This window comes from Macaca thibetana, chromosome 7 (genome assembly GCF_024542745.1).
Source record: "Macaca thibetana thibetana isolate TM-01 chromosome 7, ASM2454274v1, whole genome shotgun sequence".
Taxonomy (NCBI): domain Eukaryota; kingdom Metazoa; phylum Chordata; class Mammalia; order Primates; family Cercopithecidae; genus Macaca; species Macaca thibetana.
Genome location: NC_065584.1, coordinates 56,404,036 through 56,431,947, shown reverse-complemented (window position 1 = coordinate 56,431,947; position 27,912 = coordinate 56,404,036). Strand labels below are relative to the sequence as shown.

General features: G+C 38.0%; 2 protein-coding genes across 10 annotated transcripts in view; one reads left to right on the top strand and one right to left on the bottom strand.

The window, feature by feature from the left end:
• TRIM9 (tripartite motif containing 9) overlaps nt 1-27,844 on the bottom strand; it is a 264,325-nt gene extending 236,481 nt beyond the window's left edge. For all 9 annotated transcript variants that reach the window (XM_050796881.1, XM_050796883.1, XM_050796884.1 and 6 more), the window contains exon 1: nt 27,686-27,844. The gene's annotated coding sequence lies outside the window, so the exon portion shown is untranslated. The remainder of the gene's footprint in view (nt 1-27,685) is intronic.
• The window catches only part of TMX1 (thioredoxin related transmembrane protein 1), a 332,759-nt gene that overhangs the window by 288,919 nt on the left and 15,928 nt on the right, over nt 1-27,912 (top strand). The window lies entirely within an intron of this gene.

The following is a 27,912-nucleotide window of genomic DNA, read 5'->3' as shown; positions in this document are numbered from 1 at the left end:
GAGGAAAGCCCCAGAATATGACTTGAGTTTTGAGATGGAAGTTGCAATAAATGTTCACAAATCAACAATGTTATCAATGATGCATCTAGGACTATTAGCACGTTATTGCAATTCATCTGTTTAATTCCTACGAGAATTGGAAAAGTCTGACAAAGGAAAACACAGGAGATGATACACTGTTTTCATATAAGACTTCCTTCATGGAGAAGAGATTTCTAGTTTCACTGGAGATTACCAAGAGCTATCAATTTATTACAGATCCAGTTGTTTCTGCTGCTCAGTTTATATTTCCCAGCCTATTTCCAGTGGCTAGACAGTATGTTCCCTCTGGGAAGGAAACTTATAATCCAAGTACAGCATTTCCCTCTGGTACTTGTAAAGTGTTTCCTTCAGTTTCTGTCAGCTGTATTTTAAGATGGGGAGCACTGGTAATTTGGAGCTTGTCTGAAAGATGTAAGATTAGTAGACAGATCACTCAGATAACACAAAAACATAGTTCAAAAAAGTAGATAATGGCTGTCTACACCTACTCCCCTCAAAAATATGAACAAGAACTTCCAGAAGACAGAAACATATCCAAAGGAAGTCAAGACAAAGTAATGCATTTTGGATATATACTACCAATATATATATTCATGAAATGGAATTTAATATATTCATCAAATGGAATTTAATTCTGGTAATACTTTATTCAGATTAGAATGGAAAAATCTTTTACTAAAGAGAGAGTCTGATCTTTGCGAGATGTGCTTTTGGGTAGAATATTATTTGTTTGTATGATATTTGTGAAGAAGAAATCTGACATTTTGAAAGATTAATATCATTGGATCTTCATAGTATAAAAGAGAAATAACAGGTTGTCTAAGTGAATGGAAAGCATAAACTCCCAAATATGACACACTTTAAGTCTCATTTTGACACACTAAGTTTCACAAAAAGTGTAACAGGTTACAGATCTACCTTTAAAATTTCAGCTACACATCATACTGGGGTGCTATTTCCTATGACTATGGTGTTAATACATTTCATGTAATGTATTAATCAGTGACACCCTGATGTGTCAGGCAGCCAGCTGTACCCAGCAGGTTCTCACGACCTAGCAGATGGCCCAGGATTCAAACACACTACAACACCTGTTCTTCAGGAGACTCCTAGCCCAGCCTTTTCCTTAAACTCAAAGAGCTTTTTTTTCCAACTATGTGTGGAAATAATTATATTGTCTTATATTACACAAGAACAGAATTTATATTTCGGGTTTCTGTTGGTGGTTGGGAAGGCAGAGATGAAAAGGAATATTTTTGAGCCCACAGTAGCAAATAAATGGAAGTAAATATACGTGTAAGGAGAGAAACGGAAGGAAGGAGACAGAAAGATTTGTGGCCTATAAGCAATGAAACCAGGGGGCAGGACCAATGCAGCTGCCCTCTGCTCACTGTACCATCTGCTTTGCAGCTGGGACAATACCAGGGGCTGCACAGACAATTAACTTACTGCCGCAGAGGGCCACTCATGTGCCAGATGCTGAACCACCTTCAACCTAAAAAGCAACCCAATTGTCCCAGAGGATGGATTAATGCCAATCCATAGCCTATTGAAGATGATTTGGGCAGCAAAATCTTGAGATAAAACGTTTAATTTTTTTTTATTTTAAGGCACCAGATCATTAAGAGAAAAGTTTCATCTTTGAATTTCATTTCTTCATCTACAATTATCTGATGGTACACGTTTTCATATTTAGATAAGTTAGTACCAGTGGCATAAATAAAAGAGCTGGTTATAGATTCCTGAGCTCTTGATCACAAGGAGCACTAGGAAGGTCAATGAGGATTGTGGCAAAAGTCATATGCATAAAAATCCAATGGGTAGTTCTCCTTAAATTTTAGAATCTATGAAGGACTCTGTTCACTAAAAGTGTAATTATCGGTAAATGAACTGCAGCAAATTGGTATTTTTATCTACTTAATAGCAACTCAGAATTCAGGTGTTACTGTTACTTTGAATTAGGGCAAAATAGTAACCTATAATTTTTTTTAAAATGCAACCAAGACATTATAAAACTAAATCTCAAAGTTCATCATTAAAAGGCAAATTAATAAACTGAATTAGGACACAGAAAAGAGGGATTTCTTATTGTAAAATGAGCCAAAGCAAGTCATTAAATTGACAAACAGGATGAATATCTGATTCTGAAAACCAGAGTCAGTGTGATAACAATTACTACATTACTATGTAGGAAAGCTCTTGACTAGGCCTATAAAATGGAAGAAGGGCCAAGATGAAGAGTTTCCAGAATTGGGGGCAAATGAAAACCTTAGTAAGTCCTTATATTTGCATACTTCTTCACTGAATAGTCCACTGCTATTTACAGTTGCTTGAAATTACTTAATCTAATATGCTCTCTAGAACATTTTCTAAAACCTTTTTAGTAATCTTGGGGGTGGTCTTGGAAGGGCAACATTGCTTGAAGGAAGCAATTCCTAACTGAAGCTTTGACTTTCTAGAGCCAAATGGGGCATATGAGAAACTAGTGCACAAAAGGAAGACTCTGCGTGTCTTGTGTCTGCACAGCCTCTTGCTGCCTGCCCTCAGGTGGATCTGGGGAGCAGGGACCAGTTGAGGGCTGGGCAGGCTTACTGCTCAGTGCTGGGAATCCAGTGCTACATCAGATATACATAGTCTCAGATCAAGTCAGTAGACATTAGGACGAAAGAAAGGGGAACTAGAATAATTTCCAGCTGTTCTCCTATTTTCCTATACCCACTGTTTTAGGTTTGGGGCTGGAGGAAGGGAAAGGAGAGGAAAAGAAATAGAACTGAAAGAGAAAGGGAGGAAAGAATATAGAAATGAAAAAGGAAATAAACACAACTCAGAAGTAATAATGGCTAATACATCTTGAGAATTTACTCAAAACCATGCTGTTTTTTTTTATACACACACACAAAACACATATGTACATGTTAATATATATATATTATATATTACACATTTACATAACATAGTTATATTTAACATATTTTTCAAGGATGATAAATACTAAAAACACTATGAGCAATGGTTTACTGGTAAAAGTTTAACAACCAGCTCTCAAAAAAAAAAAAAAAAAAAAAGCCTGATTTGTAGTGTTTGTCTATTTCCACCATTACTAGTTTCAAGCTACCAACCTGATGTCACTGAACATGGGAGCTGGGCCGAGATTCACAACAGCCCAGTAAGTAGCTCACCATTATATGCTATTTGCACTACACACATACAACAGATATGAATAACCCCCAAAACATAGGTAACAGTAAAATATAGTCAAATAATTAGGAAATAAGTTTTGAGTATTTATTGTCTTTAATTTGATATAATTTATTTAATAAATTATATAATAATTTAAATTTTTTTAAATTCCTGAAAATTTAACAATTGGTTTTTGCAATAGTAATAAGCCCTCATACCATTGCCCATAAAATAAATAGTATTATTATCCCCATTTTACATTAAAGGGAAACTGCGGACGAGAGAAGTTTAGAAATTTGCCTAAGATACCATAATTTGTGAATGGTGGAGCTGGGATAACAAACTCAGGCTCCAAAGCTGTTCTGCTACTATGATGGAGAAGTACAGACTTAAAACAGGTCCCAGTGACTGAATTCACCTCTGTTTACATTCTAATTACTAGCTGTGGCTATTCTGGTGGAGAGGGTAGCTTTACGGAGAGGTGGGTTATTCTCTAGCCTGGATGGGTAGAATGCTGGTTGGAGACCCTACCAAGCTAAAAAGGACTGATGCTTCCCTCCATGTATCCCAGGAGGAAGCTGCATCAGAACTCAAGCTCAATATGCAGAATATTGTTGAATATACTTTGTGGAGAATAGCAATGTCAATTTACTTTTCTTCTTAAAGTTATCATAAGATGTCATTTCTGGCTAAGATAAGTGAATTGATCGAAACTTTAGTCATTGGGCTGAATCCATATTTTCTCCAGAATCCCCACAGAGATTTCTGAGTAGGTCATAATTCTAAATGAGAAAGACACAATATTTAGGGGAAAAAACATTATCATTCAAACAAAGTGTTATCTATGAGAGTTAACTGGTTATAACCATCACTAACACTACACTGACAAACAGCAAATTACTTTCTGTCATGACTTTAAGCAATTTTCATTTTATGTATATATTTTGAAATAATTATTATTATTTGAAAATTTAGAACAGAATAACATATATACTATAAACCTATAAATTAATTCATCCTATATGAATTAATTTTATGCTTATAACCTATAGTTTTGGGCTGCATCTTTATGAAATTCAAGCAAGTAAAACAATCCATATTCATTTTTGACAAAAAATGTAAATCATTTCAAAAGTCATTTAAAGCAACTAAATATATAAAAACATTAATTGCTTGGAAGCTAATTCATTTGGGTTATGAATTTACAAAGATTGTGCTTCCTGTGGCCTCCATGGTAACAATAATAAAACAAGTTAAAATTAAATTTACATTCAGTTTCAAAGATTAAAAAGTTGATCGATACACTGGAATGTAATTTTTAATAACCAAGTAAACCACTTACCAAATTCAGTGCTAGGCACAAGAGTCCTTCACAGCAAAAAATAAAAATAATGTTTTTTAATCTATTTCAAATATGACTGAACAATTCAATAATACATCTGCTGAATGAACCTATACAACCTCATTAATTTTCTTGTTCAATTTTTCCTGGAGCCAATTCTACTAATGAATACTGGCCACACTGATCACGAGTTCACTGCCTGCCAGAAGTGGAGTCCAGGTCATTCTAAAGACAGCGGGGAAACAGGAATCAGCGGGGAAACAGGAATCAGCGGGGAAACTTGGAGGGATAGTGGTCGAGCTCTTACTATAGGATTTGGGAAGTAGCTTCAGCAGAGTCAGGTAAATCTGAACCCCTGTTTCAGCTACTGCATGTCCATTTTCCGTCTTTCATGCCTATACACAACTCCTGTCAGCCCCTAACTCCCTCAGAGCAATGTAACATTTGAGATCTGTCAGTAAAAGACTTCAAGATAGTCTACTCCAAAGGTTCAAAGATTAAGAGTGGTAGTAGGGCACGGATGTGGCTTGAAAATCCTGCAGCCCCAAACGAAAAGACTTCTGCATAAGGAAGACATGACAGTTGCCTAAGGAATCTCTTCCATAGGAAAACCACCACGGGCTTGGCAATAACTGCTAGATGTTCAACAAAACCTTTTCCTTTACCTCCTGGCCACATAGCTAAACAACATTTAACTGCTTCCTTTGCACGTGACTGAGTTATAAACAATAGAATGAGGACAGAACAATGTCAGCCATTTCCAGGCTTGGAAGTTTCATACAAACTTCCTATGTGATTCTTCGTATTTTCTTAGATCCCATTTGCCAGCTAGATGCAGAGGATCCATCAGCAAACTCTGATATCCTTAGCAGATGGGCTCTACTACCCCATCTTAAAGGAACAAGACAGGTTCCCCGACTGCCCACATTGAAGGCTGTTATCCAACCCAGAATATCATCATTAGACTGCACAAGAGCAAAAAGTAAACTTCTGTTGTATTAAGCCACTGACATTTTGAGATCTGACTGTCACAGCAGCTAGCCTTACTTATCCTAGTACAATGAGGAAAGGGAAGCAGTTTTACACAATATGAAAATTTTTAAACCTTTATACCTTTGCTAAGGCTGCCCCCTTTTTGTTTAAACTACTTTCAACAGAATGAGGGCTCTTGGTACTTACTGGATAGCTGAAAACAGCTATTCTTAGCAGGAAAACAAAAGACATTAAGGAGGTTCAGGGGAGAGAAAGGTACAGACAAACATAAAATGTCTGACTCTTTATGATTTTATTGTACCATGATACACATACAAATCATGTAAAACCTAAGTACGTAGGCAGTAATTATTTTCTAAACAATAAAGGGATAGAAGAGAATATGACACAACAGAGGAAATAAATAGGCTAAAATAATATCATACAGGATTACATTTTACAGGTACACCATTTTAAATTATAAAATTAGAAGAGATCTCTTTTAACAATTATTCTGATAAGCCTCTCAAACTTGCTATGGGTAAATATAATTCCTTTTTTAAAATAGCAAAAAAGGAGTCGGCAAACAACATATGAAAAATCAATTAATCAATAAACTGATAGTAAATAGCATTAAACTGCTAATCCCTAACATGTACTTCTACAGCCTAAGGAAATAATAATATTAAAAAGTTATTTGTCAGTAAAATCTCCAATCAGTATGATAGCAATTTTTTCATCTAAAATTCCTAAGACATTGGATTCTTGAATGTTTTATTTATTTATTTTTGTTCTGTTTTTCAGAAAAGTTCTTAGTTACATAAATTCACAATTTCTTGGCACATCTAAAATATACAGCCATAGTAAATATTTAAGTTTGACCAATATAAAGTGTGAATATGTAAAAGGAAACAAAATGGAAGAAAAGTATTTCTGAATTGTCATTTAATTCTATTATAATTTGAAGATGTTAATGAAAAATTGAAAAACCACTAAATTATAATACAAATAAGTTTCATATTTAATAACCAACAAACTCCAATATCCAATGAGCTACTAATTTTGAATTGAATCTGTTTACTTCTCTATTTAAAAGCATGGTATTAAAGATTTAAAAAGCTGATGTTTTACACCTGTAATGCCAGCACTTTGGGAGGCCGAGGCGCGTGGATCACGAGGTCAGGAGTTCAAGACCAGGCTGACTAACACGGTGAAACCCGTCTCTACTAAAAATACAAAAATTAGCCAGGCGTGGTGGGGCGTGCCTGTAATCCCAGCTACTCAGGAGGCTGAGGCAGGAGAATAGCTTGAACTCGGGAGGCGGAGGTTGCAGTGAGCCAAGATCGCACCATTGTACTCCAGCCTGGGCGACAGAGCGAGACGCTGTCTCAAAAAATAAAAAAAATAAAAAAAGAAAAGCTGATGTTTTTTGGAAGCATCTTCTAAACTAGAAAGTATTATATGAATATAGTATAAGATATCATTCAGCACTTTGGGAAGCTGAGGCAGGAAGACTGCTTGAGCTCAGGAATTCGAGGCCAGTCTGGGCAACATGGCAAAATCCCGTCTTTACAAAATACATAAAAATTAGCCAGGCATGGTGGTGCATGCCTGCAATCCCAGCTACTCAGGAGACTGAGGCACGAGAATCACTTGAACCCAAGAGGCAGAGGTTGCAGTGAGTCATAATTGTACCACTGCACTCCAGCCTGGGAGACAGAGGGAGACTCTGTCTAAAAAAAAAGAAAAAAAAAAAGAAGCATTCAATCTAGATGATTTGAGGACAATTTCATAACTTAACATGTAATAAAGATAAATGAAATGTAAACTTCCTACTTTTACCCCACAGTCCTATCTTCACATCTGGGAACATGAAGATTTGGAGATGCTGTTTCGTTTATTCAAATAACATCTGTGTAGGTATGGCATATCACCTACTCACTCCTTCTCACTTTTTCTTTTTCCCCAAAAAAGAGAAATAGAAAGGAACCACAAGGATAAAGATACTAAGTAAATCTTTACTAACTAACAAAATGAGAATTAGCCCTGTGAGATTTCCTAAGAGTCACATAGTCCTGTGAAACTTCTTCATGTTCGCTGCCCTGTTTCACATGTATAAAACAGTCACATATTGTCACAAAACTTCTTAACATTAACCAATTGTGTGTGTGTGTGTGTGTGTGTGTGTGTGTGCGCGCGTGTATGTAATGAGTCTCGCTCTGTCACCCAGGCTGGAGTGCAGTGATGCGATCTCAGCTCACTGCAGCCTCCACCTCCTGGGCTCAAGCAGTTCTCCAACCCCAGCCTCCCCATTAGCTGGGACTACAGGCAAGCGCCACCACGCCCAGCTAACATTAACCAATATTGTCTCCATAATCTCTCACTTTTTCCATTATATTAAGATAGTTATTAAGTATTATTTAGGAAATAAAGAAAAATGTCTTTTTGTTATCGTGGATGCCTCTGTCAGCTTGAAGCTTTAGAATATGATATACTTTTCTGAAGATGAGCACATTGGACTTGTTAAAACTAATTTTTTTAACAGCTCTGTCATTGTATTTTATTTTATTTTTATACATGTACATTGACACCATCATGATATTGTTCTTGCCAATTACACTGTTGCAGGGATCTTAAAGTTTTTGGCTAGAGAAAGATCAATGGGAAAAACTGGCTTTCACTGATGAATTATCTCTTACAGGCATACAAATATAAGGGAAAGAGGTTCTGAGGGAATAAACATGATGATTAGATAAAAGATTAGAAGTTGGCCTATATAACTGTAAAGACCTTAATAAACTCTAATGTTTCATAAGGACTTTAAGGATTAAGCTCATTGATATTACATGACATTGAAAATATGACAATATGCCTGAAACCAATACATGTCTAAAATTAATTCCATCATAACATGGTTCAGCCTTCCAAAAAGAAAAAATTAAAAAAAAAATGTTCCCAGTTCTGAGTTTGTGAAGTGAGGTTGTTAATCACTCAGGCTCTGATGTCCATCAGACCTGTTCTGAATCCAGCCTCTGCTACTTATCAATGACCTAGGCACCACTTGACCTCTTCAAGACTAGGCTCACTCCTCTGCATAATGAAGATTAACAGTGTTTGCCTCATTGGGCTGCAGTGAGGATTAAATAGCATAATCTATGAACACCTCTTAGTCTGGTGTCTGGTACATAAGAAGCACTCAGTAAGTGTTCGTGGTTTATCTATTATTGTTGTTGTTTTTTGTCATCATTATTACTACAATACAGCCAATAGATCAAATCTGCTGATATCAGAGCCATGAGATACTAGTGCAAATGTATTTATGAAGTCTATAATGTGATTTTTAAATTTTTTTAAAACCTGTTTTCCACTGAATTATTTTAAAGTTATTTTCTCATTGTAATCAAAAGAAGCAACCTCTGCCACCTAGTGGCTCCTTAAGACCAGTCAAGAAAAACATAAAAAGACATGAGAATGAAACACAAAAAACAAAATCCATATTATATTTACTTTAAAAAAAGAACCCATGCTGTAGATAAAAAGGAGCAATACATGGAAGAAAAAATATACATTTAAAATAATGAAATCCTATTATTTTCTCCATAGTACTATACTGTTCAAATTGCATTTGACTAATTCTTAAGAGCACCCCTGCAGAGTGACTAGGAACCTTTATAGCTTTTAGGTTACAGTTAAGTTCCTTCGTCTCTTCGAGTCAGAGGTGATACAATGATTTTATCCTCTATGCTTTTAAAATACAAACAAAAAATACTGATTTAAAAAAAAATAGAGAGAGTGGTCAAGGGCCTTCTATTTGTTTCTTAAATTGGAAGGTCAGTACATGTTTATTTTATTGTTATTCTTTAAACTAAATACATATGTTTACATAAGATTGAATGAAATTTGCTGGACAAAGGCAGCAAGAAGGGTTGTCCAGAGAGAGGGAACATTGGATGTAAAGACAGATGTATCAGTCAGGTGTCTCTAGAAAAACAGAACCTATAGGATGCACACATATATATGTACATTCATATACATATACATATATAGAAAGATAAATCTTACAAGAAATTGGCTCAGGTGGTTACAGAGTCTGGCAGATCCGAAGATCTGCAGAGTGAGTCAGCAAGCTGGAACTCAGGATAACTGATAGTCTCAGTTTGAGTTCTAAGGCCTGATAACCAGCAGAATTGGTGCTGCAGCTTTAGTCAAAAGGCCTGCAGGCTTGAAACTCTAGAAGAGTTGATGTTTCAGTTCAAGTCTGAAGGCAGAAAAAAATCCTATTTTCTACTTGGAAGTCCATCAGGCAGAAAGAATTGTTTCCTCCTCAGGGGAGGGTTCGTCTTTTTGTTCTATTCAGGCCTTCAACTTATTGGCTGAAGCTTATTCACATTAGAAAGGACAATCTGCTTTGCTCGATCTACTGATTTAAATCTTAATTTCACCCTAAAATACCCACAGAAGCACCCAGAATCATGTTTGAACAAATATATCTGGGCATTCCATGGCCCAAATTGATACACAAAATTAATCATCACAGCAAAGGATCTGTAATGGCAGGTTCTGGAACTTGCAAGACGCGCCATGTGTTGGGGCTCTAAGGTTACGGGGTTAGGGGAGTGGATAGAAGATGTATTAGTCTGCTTCCACACTGCTGATGAAGACATACCCAAGACTGGGCAAATTACAGAAGAGAGAGAGGTTTAATGCTCTCACAGTTCCATGTGGCTGGGGAGATCTCATAATCATGGTGGAAGGCAAGGAGAAGAAACTCACGTCTAAATGGATGGCAGACAAGAAAAGAGTTCGTGCAGGGAAACTCCCATTTTTAAAACCATCAGATCCATGAGACTTATTCACTATCACGAGAATAGCATGGGAAAGACCTGCTCCCATGATTCAATTACCTCCTACCAGGTATCTCCTACAACATGTGGGAATTCAAGATGAGATCTGGGTGGGGACACAGCCAAACCATATCATTCTGCCCTGGCCCCTCCCAAATCTCATGTCCTCACATTTCAAAACTAATCATGCCTTCCCAACAGTCCCCCAAAGTCTCAACTCATTTCAGCATTAACTCAAAAGTCCACAGTCCAAAGTCTCATCTGAGACAAGGCAAGTCCCTTCTGCCTATGAGCCTGTAAAATCAAAAGAAAGTTAGTTACTTCCTAGAAACAATGTGGATGCAGGCATTGGGTAAATACAGCCATTCCAAATAGGAGAAATTGGCCAAAAAAAGGGGGCTACAGGCCCCATGCAAGTCCAAAATCCTAGCTAGGATTAGAGGGATGTGCCACCACGCCTGGCTAATTGTTTGTATTTTTAGTAGAGACAGGGTTTCTCCATGTTGGTCAGCCTGGTCTCAAACTCCCACCCCAGATGATCGGCCCTCTTCGGTCCCCCAAAGTGCTGGGATTATAAGCATGAGCCACCGCACCCAGCCAGGGCAGTCAAATCTTAAAGTTCCAAATGATCTCCTTTGACTCCATGTCTCATATCCAGGTCATGTTGATGGAAGAGGTGAATTCCCATGGTCTTGGGCAGCTCTATCCCTGTGGCTTTGCCAGGTACAGCCTCCCTCCTGGCTGCTTTCATGGGCTGGCATTGCGTGTCTGTGGCTTTTCCAGGTGCATGATGCAAATTGTCAATGGATCTACCATTCTGGGGTCTGGAGGACAGTGGCCTTTTGTCACAGCTGCACTAGACAGTGCCCCAATAGGGACTGTGTGTGGGGCCTCCGACTCTACATTTCCCTTCTGTACTGCCCTAGCAGAGGTTCTCCATGAGGGCCCTGCCCCTGCAGCAAACTTCTGCCTGGACATCCAAGCATTTCCATACATCCTCTGAAATCCAGGAGGAGGTTCCCAAACCCCAATTCTTGACTTCTGTGCACTCGCAAGCTCAACATCACATGGATGCTGCCAAGTCCTGAGGCTTGCACACTCTGAAATCACGGCCCAAGCTCCATGTTGGCCCATTTCAGCCATGGCTGGAGTGGCTGGGATGTAGGGCACCAAGTCCTTAGGCTGCACACAGCACGGGGACCACTTTTTCCTTCTAGGCCTCTGGGCCTGTGATGGGAGGGGCTGCTGCAAAGACCTCTGACATGCTCTGGAGACATTTTCCCCACTGTCTTGGGGATTAACATTCGGCCCCTCATTACTTATGCAAATTTCTGCAGTGGCCCTGAATTTCTCCTCAGAAAATAGGATTTTTTTTTTTCTATTGCATTGTCAAGCTGCAAATTTTATGAACTTTCATGCTCTGCTTCCCTTATAAAACTGAATTCCTTTAGCAGCACCCAAGTCATCTCTTGAATGCCTTGCTGCTTAAAATTCCTTTTGCCAGATACCCTAAATCATTTATCTCAAGTTCAAAGTTCCACAAATCTCTAGAGCAGGGGCAAAATGCTGCCAGTCTCTTTGCTAAAACATAACAAGAGTCACCTTTGCTCCAGTTCCCCACAAGTTCCTCATTCCCATTTGAGTCCACTTCCGTCTGGACATTATTGTCCATATAATTATCAGCATTTTTGGCAAAGCCATTCAACAAGTCTCTAGGAAGTTCCAAACTTTCCCACATTTTTCTGTCTTCTTCTGAGCCCTCCAAACTGTTCCAACTTCTGCCTGTTACCCAGTTCCAAAGTCGCTTTCACATTTTTGGGTGTCTTTTAGCAGTGCCTCACTCTACTTGTACCAATTTACTGTACTAGTCCTTTTTCACACTGCTCATAAAGACATACCAAGACTGGGCAATTTACGGAAGAAAGAGAGGATTAGTGGAGTTACAGGCCTCTGCAGAGGCCTCACAATCATGGTGGAAGGCAAGGAGAAGCAAGTCACGTCTTACATGGATGGCAGATAAGAGAGCTCATGCAGGGGAACTCCTGTTTTTAAAACCATCAGATCTTGTGAGAATTATTCACTAACATGAGAGCAGCATGGGAAAGACCCACCCCCATGATTAAATTACCTCCTACCGGGTCCCTCCCATGACACATGGGAATTCACGATGAGATTTCGGTGGGGACACTGCCGTATCAGAAGGGAAGGTGGGGGCCAGATTCTCAAAGGTATTGAATGTTATGCATCTGGACTTTAAGCTGTGGACTATTGGGAGTCACCATAGTTGTCTACAAAGGAAATTAGATGGTGATAATAGAAAATATTGATAAGGACAAAAGCTACCATTGATTAAGTATCTCCTATGTGCCACAAATATTTTTGTTTCCAAATATTATCTCAATCCTTACAATAATGCTTGAAACTTTTGTTTTACTTTATTTTACCATTTAGGAAACTGAGGCTCAGAGAAGTTAAGTAACTTATTTGAGGTGTCTTAGCCAATAAGAGAGGGAGGCTGGATTCAAAGATGATCTATTGCTAAAGCACATGTTCATTCTAGAAAACCAGAAGGCCTATGCCATGCTTCCTGATATGATCACATTTTAGGACAATAAATAATGTTCTCTTATTTTGATTGTTTTGAGAATTGGGGAACATATTTTGAAGGGTGAACATTGTCTCTTAAAATACTTTTGTCTACCATTGTGCACAGTAAGTGTTCAAATGCTTGCTGAATGATTCAGTGCTCTCTGCCAGCTTCCAGGAAGGGTGGGTGGAAAGTAGTAAGCCTTCTCAGATGGAATTACACTTTCATCTAGTTGCTCATAACTGCATGAGGAAGCAATATTTGAACAGATTTTGTGTGCTATCATACATTAATAAATAATGTGTATTGAGTATGCATTATAGATATTAACTCATGTTAGCCTCACAACCCAAGACTGAAGCACAGAAAGATTGCATAACTAGCCTAAGATCTCAGTCTATTAGTTGGTAGAGGCAAGATTCAAAGCCAAGACATTTGACTTTAGAATTCCCACTCCTAAGCACTTTACTATGCAGTTCCACTGCACTAGACTGCCTCTCAGTGAATATTTGTTATATCCTATATGATTTAGCAGGGCTGTCATCTCCTAGGACAGTATTGGAGACACCAGCAGCCTATGGGCAACACAGAGAGAAGAGAGACTTTTGATACATGCTACTGTGCTCTGGGGCCTCCAGCCATTGGGTGAGTGGGGGCTCAAATTCAGTCTGTGCTCTGCTAGCAAAGTGCTGTGCTCTGGCCACTGTTCTTACCAAATCAGGTGCCCTGCAGGGCTGCCTCTGCCATGAGGAAAGAATGCCCTTTCCTAATATATATGAAGGTACCATACAGGCATAGCAGCCCTGCATGGGGATCTTATTTGACAGGGGCAGTAAGGGGAAAATGGAGGGGACAGTGAGAAATTAATAACCTTATAGGAGAACCCCAAAAGTTGGAGAGTTCATAAAACATGATCCTCGGTTTCGGAGGTTGACCTAGAATGATCCAGCACACTGTTCAACCACTAAAGACTCAAGAGTCAAGCCTTAAATAATTTAAAATGACCAGTTTATAATATATGGTTTTCCCTGAAAACTGCTTGTCTAATAAGTGTTATCCAAATTGAAAAAAGTTGGAAAGGTTATATTAATATTCAGTTTGTCTGAAAACAGAAATAATCATAACTAGAATACAGGTAGGAGTTAATTTAGGAGATTCTCATAATCCTGCATTGCCTAAATTTGAAAACAAACAAACATAAAACTGTAGCAAACCACGATTATTTATTAAGACCACCATCATTATTTAACTGTTGCAAATTTTCTGCCTTGGTACATTCCTTGAACATCGGTCATTAGAGGTGTGCATCTGTTAGATAACAAACTTTAATGTAATAAGAGTCAAATATGTGAACAGTTTGTGGTCATGATGTTCACTTCAAGAAAAGGCTGAAATTCAAATAACAGAATAATGAAAATTGCATAATCAAATAAACAGATGGGAACATGTAACTTATCCAGAACTGTTTCTAGCTAGGACAAGGTTATTCAAGGGATTCTTCTACCCCAACCCCTGTCCTATCTCTCAGATGCCAGATTCCTGACTATGATTTTCATTTGAGGCAGGCACTATTGCAGAATCTATCTTTAAAGGGTTCTTTCACTATGTATTTTATGAATAAAGTGAAATGACTAATTGAAAATTATCAAACTCTCACTATGCAATGAGAACTTAAAGTTTATTAAAGTTTTAATTTGACTAACACAAACATACACATGCATGGTAGTTGATACTTTTTAAATCTCCCTTCTCCCCATGTGTTGTTTGCATCTGATTTACATTATAGTCTCTCAGAGGTTACTGTGTTCTAACTCAATGGACAACTCTTCAGAAAGTATCACTCATTTGTCCTGAGGAAAGCATGGTTATTTGGTTGAAAAAGACCAATTTTTAGAGAGGGCCCTCTGAAAAAAAGAAGTCACTTATAGGAGATAAATCCTTCCCTTGCACTTCTTAGTTTCATTTCTTATCAGAGCATGCCCAACTATAGCTATATCCTTACAGCTCTTCTTTTAAAAGCATTACTACTTACTCCTTGTAAATGACAAAAGTATCATAGACATGTGAGATATTAGGTTAGTAAGGAGATGATAAGGATGATGTTGATAGAGAGCATTTATTGAACTCTTGTGATGGTGTGGATCAAGCAATGGGCTAATTTATACGCATTATTTAACTTTTAAACAAATATGTATGGAGCACCGACTGTAAGACTGGCAACACTTCTAGGCACTAGAAGTGATGAATGAGACAAGGTCCACATGGAACTGACATACTAGTGAAGGAGGGCAACAATAATCAAAATTAGTAAACGATTACAGTTATCCCTCAGGATATGCAGGGGATTTGTTCCAGGACTCCCTCAATACCAAAATCCTCGCATACTCAGGTCCCACAGTCAACCCTGTAGAAGTTGGCCCTCCGTGTATGCAGATTTTGCACCTTGTAAATAGTGTATTTGATTGAAAAAAATCCATATATATGTGGACCCATGCAGTTCAAACCTGTGTTGTTCAAGGGTCAAAATACTGGGTAGTAATAAGTGTTATGAATTTTAAAAAATGGATAAACTAATGAAAGGAGTAGTCAGAGAAGAACTCTGAAGAGGTAAAATTTAGGTAGAGACCTGAACGAAGTGGGCAAATGACCCATGAAAACATATAGGGAAAAACATTCCAGGCAGAGAGAAGAGCAGGTGGAAAGGCTGAACTGGGAGTGGCTTTAGAAAGTTTGAAGAACAAGGAGGCCACTGGATGGAGCAGAGTGAGGAAGGGAGACATTGAAAATAAACAAGATCAGCATAGCAGTTACTTGCTAGATCAGGTTCTGCTAGACCTTAAATTTCTAAGTCTGATGGGAAGTCACTGGAGAATTTTGAGCTGTGAAATAACATGATCTGGCAGAAAGGATCATTCTTTGTGCGCTAACTTATTTACTTCTTTAAGCAAACTTACGAGGTGGATCCATCATTTCCATATAACAGGTAAGGAAACTGAGGATTAGAAAGCGTAAGTAGGTGGTGAAATCAAGATTGGAAAGCTGTTCCATCTGACTCTAGAACCAGATGCTTGACTACCAGACTTAAGTTAGCATGGCCCTCAAAATGGAGCTGTTAGGTGTGGTAGCCAGTTTCCGTGATGGCCTCCAGTGATTTTTGTCTGCTTGCGTCATATGCTTGTGTGGTCATCTCCCACAATCAAAAGGTGTAATTGTTCAGACCAGTAGGACTGATGGCGAGTGGCTTCTAACACTAGGCCATAAAAGACATTGCTACTTCTTCATTGCTCTCTCAGATGGCTTGCTCTGGAGGAAGCCAATCATGAAGACCTCAAGCAACCCTGAGAGAGAGGCCTATAAGGAAAGGTGCTGAAGCCTCCCACCAACAGTTCTCACTGACTTGCCAGTAGTATGAGATCCACTTTGGAAGTGGATCCTCTAGCCTCAGTAAAGCCTTCACATAACTGCATCCTGACTGACATCTTGACAACCACCTCATGAAACACTTCGAGCCAGAACCACCAGGAATTAAGCCACCCCTGACTTACTGACACACAGAAAGTGTGAGAGATAATTGCTTTAAATTACTAAATCTTAAGAGAATTTGAGGCAGCAATAGATAACTAATATATTAAGCTTTTGTAAAAACAGATGGCCCTTATACTATTGGGTCCAAACATTATATACAATGGGAATACTAAAAATCTAAAGCATATTGACTTGTTGCCTTTAATTTTTTTAAATGATTAAGTGGTCATTTTTTATAATTATTGAATTTCCAAGACATCTACTATAATTAGTATATGTAACTATAAATTAATATGCAATGTTGTTCTTTATTAACTGCTAATACTCATGGGCAGGGAAGCAATGCTATCCAGATTACCATCCCTGTCCTGGTCCAGTTCAAGCATTTCATGTCTTGGCTCTGCATCATTTATTATCCACTTCTATGCCTCAGGCCATCTGCATGGGAAGAGCTGCTACTTGTGCCAGAGATTTTAATGCTATGTGCACACACTTCTCATTCTCCTGAAACTGACCAGACTTCATAATTTAATTCTGATGTCTATAGCTTTAGTTTTCTTCATGCTTTTTTGACAATTACAATAATACATATTAAACTAATCTTGAGCTCCAAATCCCTGTAACTTGCCACATAATTACAGCAGTGATTTAGTAACCTTTCGGATGGCCATATGTTGTTTATATACTTTAATTCAGGGTTTTAAATGATAAGATCCCTTTCAACATCTAGATTTTTCTCTAGTTATGTTTAAAAATTTTATGCATGAACAAGAACATTAAAAAATATTTAAAGCTTCTTTAAAGTTAAATTTTAAAGCCAGTCTCATAAATTCAGAATGACCCTTACTTTTGCCTTTCTGCATTTAGATGGGAGAGGAGACTAGTCAATAATCCTAATCTTGGCCTATGGAGCTGTGAGATTGTCTGAAGAGCTATGTCCTTTTGTGATGACATATGGCATCATACTTCTCCAGTTGTATTTTGTTTCTAGTTTTAGTGACAGTCTTTTGCTGCCACTAACTATATAATAGAAAGAATTTCTTTTCCAAGCTGATATACAAAAGGCTTTCCCTTTTCAGGATATCAGTGATACTGTTAACTACGATATCTGTGAGATAATACCTTTTCTCTTATTCACCTGTAATTGTAAACATACATGAAGACCTTTTCACACATATGTTGGAAAAAGGTCCCACTTTTCAGTTCATTCCATGTGATAAAGTACCTAGAGTAGGGTTCCAGAGTGTATGAACTTTTTTTTTTTTTGAGACAGGATCTCACTCTGTCATCCAGATTGGAATGCAGTAGCACAATCTCGGCTCACTGCAACCTCTGCCTCCCAGGCTCAAGTGATTCTCCTGCCTGGGCCTCCCAAGTAGCTGGGATTACAGGTGCACACCACTACCACCCAGCTAATTTTTGCATTTTTAGTAGAGACGGGGTTTCACTATGTTGGCAAGGCTGCTCGAACTCTTGACTTCAAATGATTCACCCACTTCAGCCTCCCGAAGTGCTGGGATTGCAGGCATAAGCCACCGCACCTGGACTGTATGAATATATTTCTAATTCTTAAAATATATTGCCAAATTATTTCCAAAAGTGCTGTTCTGATTTATCAGGCTAACAGTCATGTTTGATCACTAGTGTTCAAAGTATTGGTTACCTTCTAAATTGTAAAAACTTAAAAGGTAAAAGATATTCATACTTTCCATTTATGTTTATGTTATAAATATATAGAAAAATTTCACTACATTGACTTTATATGTGTATGTATCTATGACTTAATATATGTATATATGTGTCTGTGTGTGTATACATACAGAGACATTGATGTCTGTTGAGTTAAGAACATAGGACTTCTATGTTTTTATGTAATCTTGGTGTCTCTAACACTTTGGGCTGTAGATTTAATTAGCCCGCAGAATCTGGTAATACCAATGACCTATAGGTACTGAAGAAAAAATTATAAACATGATAGACACAGTTCATAATTGGGAGTCACAATCCCGTGGGGGAGACACAAGTAAATAGGCAAATACAATACAGTATACTAAATGTGAAGTTAGAAGTTCAGGGTTCAGAAGGTATACCCGGGAAGACATCATACCCAAACTAATTGGCTTAGGAAAGACTTTCTGAAGAAAGGGATGTAGAGGTAAAATCTGAAGATTGAATAGTTATGTGGCAATGAAGCAGGGCAGTTGGGGAATGAAAGGAGCAGTAATCCTTCCACAAAAACCTAGAAGAGAAAATATAGCTTGGTCAAGGTACTGTAAGAAACCTAGTACGACTTTATCAGACAGTATAAAAGAGGTCAAAAACTAAGACTTGGTCATTAGAAAAGGCCAGATACAGTACGACTTTGGAGACTATATTAAGAAAGTTGAACTTTATGCTAAGGATAATAGAAAGCATGTTACCCAGCCATTAAACAGTTTTAAGTAGGGAATGACATGGTCAGCCTTGTGTTTCAGGAATATCACTTTGGTTTTAGACAGGAAAATATACTTGGTAAGCTGGGAGGATGCAAGTGTAAAAGCATTGAGACTAGTTAAGAACTTTGCACATTATAATAATCCACATGAGACAAGATGATGGCTTGGGTTGGGCTTCCAGATGGCAGTGTGGACCCACCCCAGCAAAACAAGCATAATTGGTTGTATGAGTTTGCTGGGACTGCCATAACAAAGTACCAAAAACTGGGTGGCTTAAACAATAGAAATTTACTTTCTCATAGTTCTGAAGGCTAGAAGTTTGAAATCAAGATTTTGACAGGGCTGGTTTCTTCTGTGGTGTTTCTTTTTGGCTTGTAGATGGTAATCTTCTCTTTGTGTCTTCACATGGTCTTCCCTCTGTACTGTACATGTCTGTTTTCTAATTTCCTCTTCTTACAAGGATACCAGTCATTCTGGATTAGGGCTCATCCTAATGACCTCATTTTAACTTACTTAACTCTTTATAGACCCTATCTCAAAATACTGTTACATTATGAGTTACTAGGGGTTAGGACTTCAACACATGAATTTGGAAGGGGCACACAATTCATCCCATAATACTGTTGAAAACTATAAAAACAAAAACACTATCTAAAGTCTGTGGAAACTGTCCTAAGGGCATATAGCAAATGAAGAAGCTTTTTTTTTTTTTTTTCAAGAAAATCTACTAAAACTGAGTAAGAACAGTAAGAGTCTATGGCATCTGAGCCATATACTTGATTCCTACCCATCTTCCCCACCCCCTGAGCTCATCTTGGTCAAAACTGTACTCTGGGTTAGCGTGACCAAGAACATGGGGCTCCTGATCTCCTCAGCTCTCAATCAAGAGAGACAATATCTCACCAGGAGGAAAAGGCCACCAGCATTTTTCATCCCTTCCAACTCTGAGTTGCAGAGGCTAAAGTCCTGGTGAGTTTGGCCCCACACAGGGTACAAAAGTTCTAAGGCAGGCGCAGCAGAGTGAGAACACTGGGGACTCCAATCACCCTTAACCCAGCTTGCTCACATGGCAGAAGTTCCACTACAGAAGCAAGTCCAGAAGATCAGGGCCACTTGTTCTACCCAGTGCCCAGAATAATCACTAATAATAATAATAACATGGGCAAAATGTTACTGCCCATGAGGAGAGGCAGTCCATAAAAACAGAGAGCCCTGAAGCTCTCCCCAAAGGACTTACCTTTATTTGAAACAGAGTGTGGATGATGGTCAAGCCTTGGGTTGCTCTAAAAAAAACAATAGTTTCCTGTAATAAAACGCAACAAGCTAAACCATAAGCTAGCTAGTTTACCAGAGAGAACCAGGGAAGGAGACAGCTAAGAAGAGCCCCCTTGAGGTTAGAGGAAACCTCCAAGACTGGCCTCAGAAACTACCAATGCCTGAATTTTACTGGATTAGACTGTGGAGCAATATAAGCCCCAGGGGATATCTTCTTAAATAGAGAAATCATCCTACACTTAGTGTAGCACAACAGCTAGAGGTAATACCAAATGAGGCAGAAAGTTTAACAGAGAGATCAAGGAAAGAGACAGTAAAAGAGAGCCCTGCTAGAACCACTGATATCCCCTGGTGACTGTGCACATGTCCAAGGCTGCACTCTCTGAAATGGGAGCAGAGGCCTTCCACTACTGGAGAAATAGATTTCACTTAAATAGCCTAGCCAAGTCACTAAACAAACCACAATCAAATAACAACAAAAAACAAGTTCAAACCATACAGAGGGAATCAGTACTCAGAATCGCTACAATATATTACCTAAAATGTCCAGTTTTCAACAAAAAAATTATGAGTCATGCAGTGAAACAGCAAAGTATGACCCATAGATTGGAGAAAAACGTAGGCAACAGAAACTACCTGTGATAGAGCCAAAATGTCAGACTTAACAAAGATATCAAAGCATTCATTATAAACATATTCAACAAACTTAAATAAATCATGATTAAAGAACTTAAAGGAAGGTATGATGACAACGTTGCATCAAATAGAGCATATCAATAAATACAAATTATTTTTAAGAAGCACCAAATGGAATGTCTAGAGTTAAAAAGTACAATAACTGTAATAAAAAAAAATCACTACAGGCACTCACCAGTAATTTGGAGGCAGAAGAAAGAATCTGTCAACTTGAGATAGATTCACAGAGATTATGCAATCAGAAGAATGGAAGAAAAAAGAATAAAGAAAAATGAGCAATAAATATGGGACATCATTTAGTTTACCAACATATGCTTAATGAGATTACCAGAAAGAAAGGAGGAAGAAAGGAGTGAAAAATACATGTATTTGAAGAAATAATGACTGAAACCTTCATGTTTTCCAGAAAACATTAATATAAATGTACAAGAAGTTCAACAAATGCAAAGTATGACAAATGCAAAGAGCTCCCCACCCAGATACATCAGAGTAAAAATGCCAACAAACAAAAAAAATCTTGAATGCAGCCACAGAAAAACAACTTGTCATGTACAAGCGAACCTCGATAAAATTACTAGATACCTCTCATCAGAAATAATGGAGATCAGAAGGCAGTGGATGACATATTCAAAGCACTGAAAGAAAAAACTATACACCAAATATCTTAAATAGAACAAAATCATCTTTCAAAAATGAAGGTTACCCAGATAAACATAAACTGAGAAAAGTTGTTGCAAACAGATCTTCCTTATAAGAAATACTAAAGTAAGTTTCTCAAATTAAAAGCAAATGTGCCTAGATGGTAATTTAAAGCCACAAGAAAAACAAAGAGAATGGGCAAAGGTAATTATGTAATTATAAAAGGCAGTATAAATGTATATTTATTTTCCTTTTGTCTCTTAGCTGATTTAAAAAGCAATTGTATAAAACAATTTTTTATAATTGTATTGTTAGGCCTATAACATACAGAAATGTAATATAATTAACAACAACAGCACAAAGGTGGTGGATGGGAGCAAAGTTGTATTAGAGGAAGGAAATCATACCAGATGATAATTTAAATCCAAAGGAACAAATGAAGATAACCAAAAATGATAATATGAATATTAATATAATAAACACTAAATATATACTTGCTCTTCTTTCTTTCCTCAGCTTCTTTATTAAACATAAAAGTACATAAATTAATAATTATAACAATATATTATTGAATTTATAACATAGATACAATATATATAACAATAATAATGCTAAAAGTAGAAAGAGTAAACAGTTACATAGGAGTAATGTTTCTGTATCCCACTAGAATTAAGTTAGTATAAATCTGAAGTAGATTTTGATAAATTAATATATATAGTAAACTTTAAAGAAAATGCTAAAAAAACTTTTGAAACATATACTATAAGAAACTCTTATAGGATTAAATGTCATACTACAAAGTATTTATTGTAAACGACAGCAGTAAAGGAGGAATAGAGGAATGAAGTAGTCATAAAACATATAGAAAACATAAAGCAAAATGACAGAAATCCAACCATATTAACAATAACATGCTGGTTGTGGTAGCTAACGCCTGTAATCCCAGCACTTTGGGAGGCTGAGGCAGGCGGATCACTTGAGGTCAGGAGTTCAAGACCAGCCTGGCCAACGTGGTGAAACCCATCTCTACCAAAAATACAAAAATTAGTTGGGCATAGTGGCACATGCTTGTAGTCCCAGCTACTCGGGAGGCTGAAACAGGAGAATTGCTTGAACCCGTGAGGCAGAGGTTGCAGTGAGCTGAGATTGCACCACTGCACTCCAGCCTGGGCGACAGAGCAAGACTCTTTCTCAAAAAGCTAAACAAATAAACAAACAAACAATAACATTACCAGTAAGTGGAGTGTCCAGGCACTCCAGCCTGGATAACAGAATGAGACCCTGTCTCAAAAAAAAAGCAAATGGATTAAATATGTAATCAATCAAAGGGCAAACATTGTTAGACTAGATAGAAAGAAATAAAAACAAAAACCCTCAAGGTCTAGTTATATTCTGTCTACAGGAGACACACTTTTCAGATTAAAAAATACAAATGGTTGAAAGTAAAAGGATGGAAAAAGATATATCATACAAATAGCAGCAATACAAAAGCTGAAGTGGTTATGCTAATATCAGGCAAAATGACTATAAAGCAAATAGAAAATTCTAGGTATAAAGAAGGAAATTTTATGAGGAGAAGGGTCAATCCATCAGGAATATATAACAATTATAAAGATATATGTCAGAGCCCCAAAATACATGAAACACAAACTTTCAGAATGAAGAGCAAAATAGATAATTCAACAATATTTGGAGAACTTCAATATTCCACTTCCAATAATGGACAGAACAAGCAAGCAGAATATCAACAAGAAACTAGAAGACTTGAACAAAACTATACACCAATCAGACCTAATAGACATTTAACTTTAGAACACCCAGTGATGGAAGAATGCAAATTCTTCTCAAGTGATGGAATATTCTCTGGATAGACCATATATCCGGCCATAAAACAAATCTCAATAAATTTTAAAAAGATTGAAATCATACAAGGTATGTTCTCGGACCACAATAGAATGAAATTAGAAATTAACAACAAAAATAAATTTGGGAATTCACAAACATGTGAAAATGAAAAACACACTCCTAAATAGCCAATTGACAAAAAGGGGTATCAAAAGAGAAAATTAGTACATGCTTTGAGATGAATGAAATGACAATACAACATAACAAAAGTTATGGGATATAGCTAAAGCAGGGTTGGGAAATTTAGAGCTTAAACACATATATTAAAAAAAAAAAGAAAGATGTCAAATCAATAATCATAACTTTCATCTTAAAACAATGAGGGTAAAAGGGGGCATAAACCCAAAGCATAAAGAAGAAAGGAAATAATCAAGGAGAGAATAGAAAAATGGTAGAGAAAACCAACAAAACTAAAAGTTGGTGCTTTGGAAAGGTCAACAAAATTGAGAAACCTTTAGCTAGACTGACTTTGTTTTGTGTTGCTATAACAGAATACCCGAGGCTGGGTAATTTATAAATAAAATAGGTCATGAGTATTAGCTCATGGTATAAACGGCGGGGAAGTTCAAGGGCATGGCTGTGGCTTCTGGTGAGGTCTACTGTGCTGGGTCATAATATGGCGCAGAAGGTCAAAAGGGAAGCAGACAAGTACAAAGAGAGAAAACCTAAGGGGTATTCTGGCTTTATAACAACCCACTCTCAAGGGAACTAATCCATTCCCAAGAGAATTAATCCAGTCTCATCAGAGTGAGAACTCACTCACTACGAGAACACCACCAGGGACAGCATTGAGGCTATCACCTTTACTTGGGAAGCTGAACTGGAGGAGCACTCGAGACCAGGAGTTTGAGGTTGTAGTGAGTCATGATTGCACCACCTCTCTCCAGCCTGGGTGACAGAGACCCTATATATTTTTTTAAAGAAGAACAGCACTAAGCCATTCATGAGATCCACCCCCTTTATTCAAATTCCTCCCAACAGGCCCCACCTCCCAACATCATCACATGGGGGATCAAATTTCAACATGAGTTTTGGTGGAGACAAACTCAAACCATATCCAAACCATAACACTGACCAATAAATAAAAGAAAGAAGACTCAAATTACTAAAACCAGCAATGAAAGAGAGGACATTAATATCAACCTTACAGATATAAAAAGGATTATAATACTATGAACATTAGGCCAACAAATTAAGACAACTTACATGAAATGGACATATTCCTAGAAAGATGCAAACTAAACTACCACAACCAACTCAAGAAGAAACAGAAAATCATAGTAGACTTATAAGAGGTTGAATTAGTAATTTAAAAGCTACCTAAAAAGAAAAGCCTAGGCCTAGGTGACTTCACTGCTAGATTCTATCAGACATTTAAAGAAGAGTTAATACAAATTCTTCACAAACACTTCCAAAAAACAGAAAAGGAGGGAACATTTCCCAACTTATTTTACGAGGCCAGTTATATCCTGATAGCAAAACCAAAGACATTACAAGAAAACTACAGACCAATATCTCTTAAGAATATAGATGTAAAAATATGCAACAAAATACTAGCAAACTGAATGTGGCAATATATAAAAAGAATTATACACCATGGCTAAGTGGGATTTATACCAAGAATGCAGGGTTGATTTCATGTCCCAAAATCAATCAATGTAATACACCATATCTTTGGGATGCCGAGGCAGGCGGATCATGAGGTCAAGAGATAGAGACCATCCTGGCCAACATGGTGAAACCCTGTCTCGACTAAAAATATAAAATTAACTGGGCGTGGTGGCACGCGCCTATAATCCCAGCTACTTGGGAGGCTGAGGCAAGAGAATTGCTTGAACCCAGGAGGCGGAGGTTGCAGTGAGCTGAGATCGTGCCACTGCACTCCAGCCTAATGACAGAGCAAGACTCCGTCTCAAAAAAAAAAAAAAAAAAAAAGAAAATACACCATATCAATAGAATAAAGGACAAAAACATATGGTCATTTCAATAAACGCAGAAAAAGGATTTGTCAAAATTCAACACTTCTTCAAGATAAAAACAGACAACCTTCTAGGAATATAAGGAAGCTTCCTCACCTGTATAAAAGGCATCCATTTAGAATTCACATTAACATCATACTTAGTGGTAAGAGATGATGCTTTTCTCCTAAGAACAAGACAAGCATGTTTGGCCACTCTTGCCATTTCTATTCAACATTGTAATGAAGGTCTAGGGTCTTAGCTTGGGCGGCCATAATAAAATATCATAGACTGGTGGCTTAAACAATACAAATTTATTTTCTCACAAATTTAGCAAGTTCTCATTGTACTCAGGGCAAGAAAACCCTGGCCTAGGATGTTGGCTGTTGATATGGAAATTGGTGGTCAGATTCAGGATATGTTTTGAAGGTAAAGTTTACTAGATTTGCTCATAGGGTCCAAGAGGAGAAGGTGAAGAGAGAGAACAATTAAGAATTAACATGTACATGTTTGGCTAGAGCAACCTGGTGAACCTCGGGGCTCTTTAGTGGATGGAAGACCAGCAGAGGGAGAATCAAGACTTATCTTTTTTGGCCATTTGATGTTTCAGCTTGTGAACCCCCAAAATCTGAGACAGGTCTCAGTCAATTTAGGAAGTTTATTTTGCCAAAGTTAAGAATGCGTGCCCATGACATAGCCTGAGTAGGTGCTGAGGACATGTGCCTAAGGTGGTTGGAGCACAGCTTGATTTTATATTATATATTTTAGGGAGACATGAGACATCAATCAACATATGTAAGATGAACATTGTATTGGCCTGGAAAGGTGGGACAACTCAAAGCAAAGGTGGGACAAACTCGAAGCCGGGAAGGGGCTTCCAGGTCATAGGTAGATAAGAGACAAATGGTGTCATTCTTCTGAGTTTCTGATTAGCCTTTCCAAAGGAGGCAACCAGATATGCATTTATCTCAGTGAGCAGAGGGATGAGAAGCAGGTTTGCCCTAAGCAGCTCCCAGCTTGACTTTTCCCTTTAGCTTAATTATTTCGGGGCCCCAAGATTTCTTTTGCTTTCACCAGCCATTACATATCCAAGAGATGTTCAGCAAGGAGTTGAATACATATGCCAGTAGTTCCCAGAAAGATCAGAGCCTGATGATACAAAGAGAAAGGTGGCGAGGGTGGGGGTTGGGGGGCAGTAAAGCATCCTGGGGACGCCAATGTCCACAAGTTAAGTAAAGGAGGACCAGCCAAGAAGTTTGAGAAGAATCAGCTAGTGTAGGAAAGAGAAAAAAAAAGGGAGCTGCCCAGAAAGCAAGATAGTAAAGTGTTTCAAGGTGTGTGGTAGAATGGGGCTAGCAGTCACGCTAGACGCATCGAGAAGAAATGATTGGGTTTTATCGTGCTGGTTGCTAGTGTCCTTGAGAGGGCTATTCAGTGGAAGGGTGAGGAAGGGGACTAATTGGGGTGAGTTAAGTTGAAAAGGTGAGGTAAGATAGTGGAGTGGCAACTATTTCCCTTTTTTGTTTTTTTTTGAGACTTAGTCTGTCTCTATAGACCAGGCTGGAGTGCAGTCGAATGATTTCGGTTCACTGCAACCTCTGCCTCCCGGGTTCAAGCGACTCTCCCGCCTCAGCCTCCCGAATAGCTGGGACTACAGGCACCTGCCACCACGCCGGCTAATTTTTGTATTTTTAGCAGAGGCGGGGTTTCACTATATTGGTCAGGCTGGTCACAAACTCCTGACCTCAAGTGATCCGCCCGCCTTGGCCTACCTTATTTTTGCTAGGATTACAGGCGTGAGCCACCGCGCCTGCAACTATTTTCATTTGACTGATGGGGCAGTGCACATTTTGGTTTGCATTTGTATTTACGAGTGTTTGAGAGGAAAAAACTCAAATATATGTTACAAGCCTATGTGTCTGGTTCCATTTTGAAGTACTGACCTAGGATCTCGGTACCTACTGAATTTTTTTGAGTAATAACACACACCTGAAAGTGCATAAAGTGCACCGTCTTAAAATGTACAGCTTGATCCTTTTTTAAAAAAAAATCATATACGTACGCCTGTGTAACTACTGTTCATATCTACATGTTGAACACATCCAACACATCCAACATAACCATAAGGTTCCTCTGCACCTTTCCTGTCTATAATCTCTCAGAAGTAAACCAATATTCCGACTCCTATAAAGATCCATTAGCTTTACTACATGTTTCAAAGAAAACAAATGAGAACTCTGAAGGACATTTAATTGGAAAACTGCTTTAGCACATTATAGACTTACCAGTTTGCTTGTAAACGCTAACCATTTGGCGCCAAAATCCTGGGAGCTAATTTTAAGCGGTTCTTCCTCAAAGCACCGCCCCACTTTTTACACCACGCCTCCTTTTGCTCTGTTCCTTCCCCCACATTATTGGGGCACCCTAGGCGGTAGAAGAAGCGGCTTTTCTGTCATGCGCATTGTGGAGAGGCGTTCTTCCCACTTTCCCGACTTCACCACTCACTGGGATC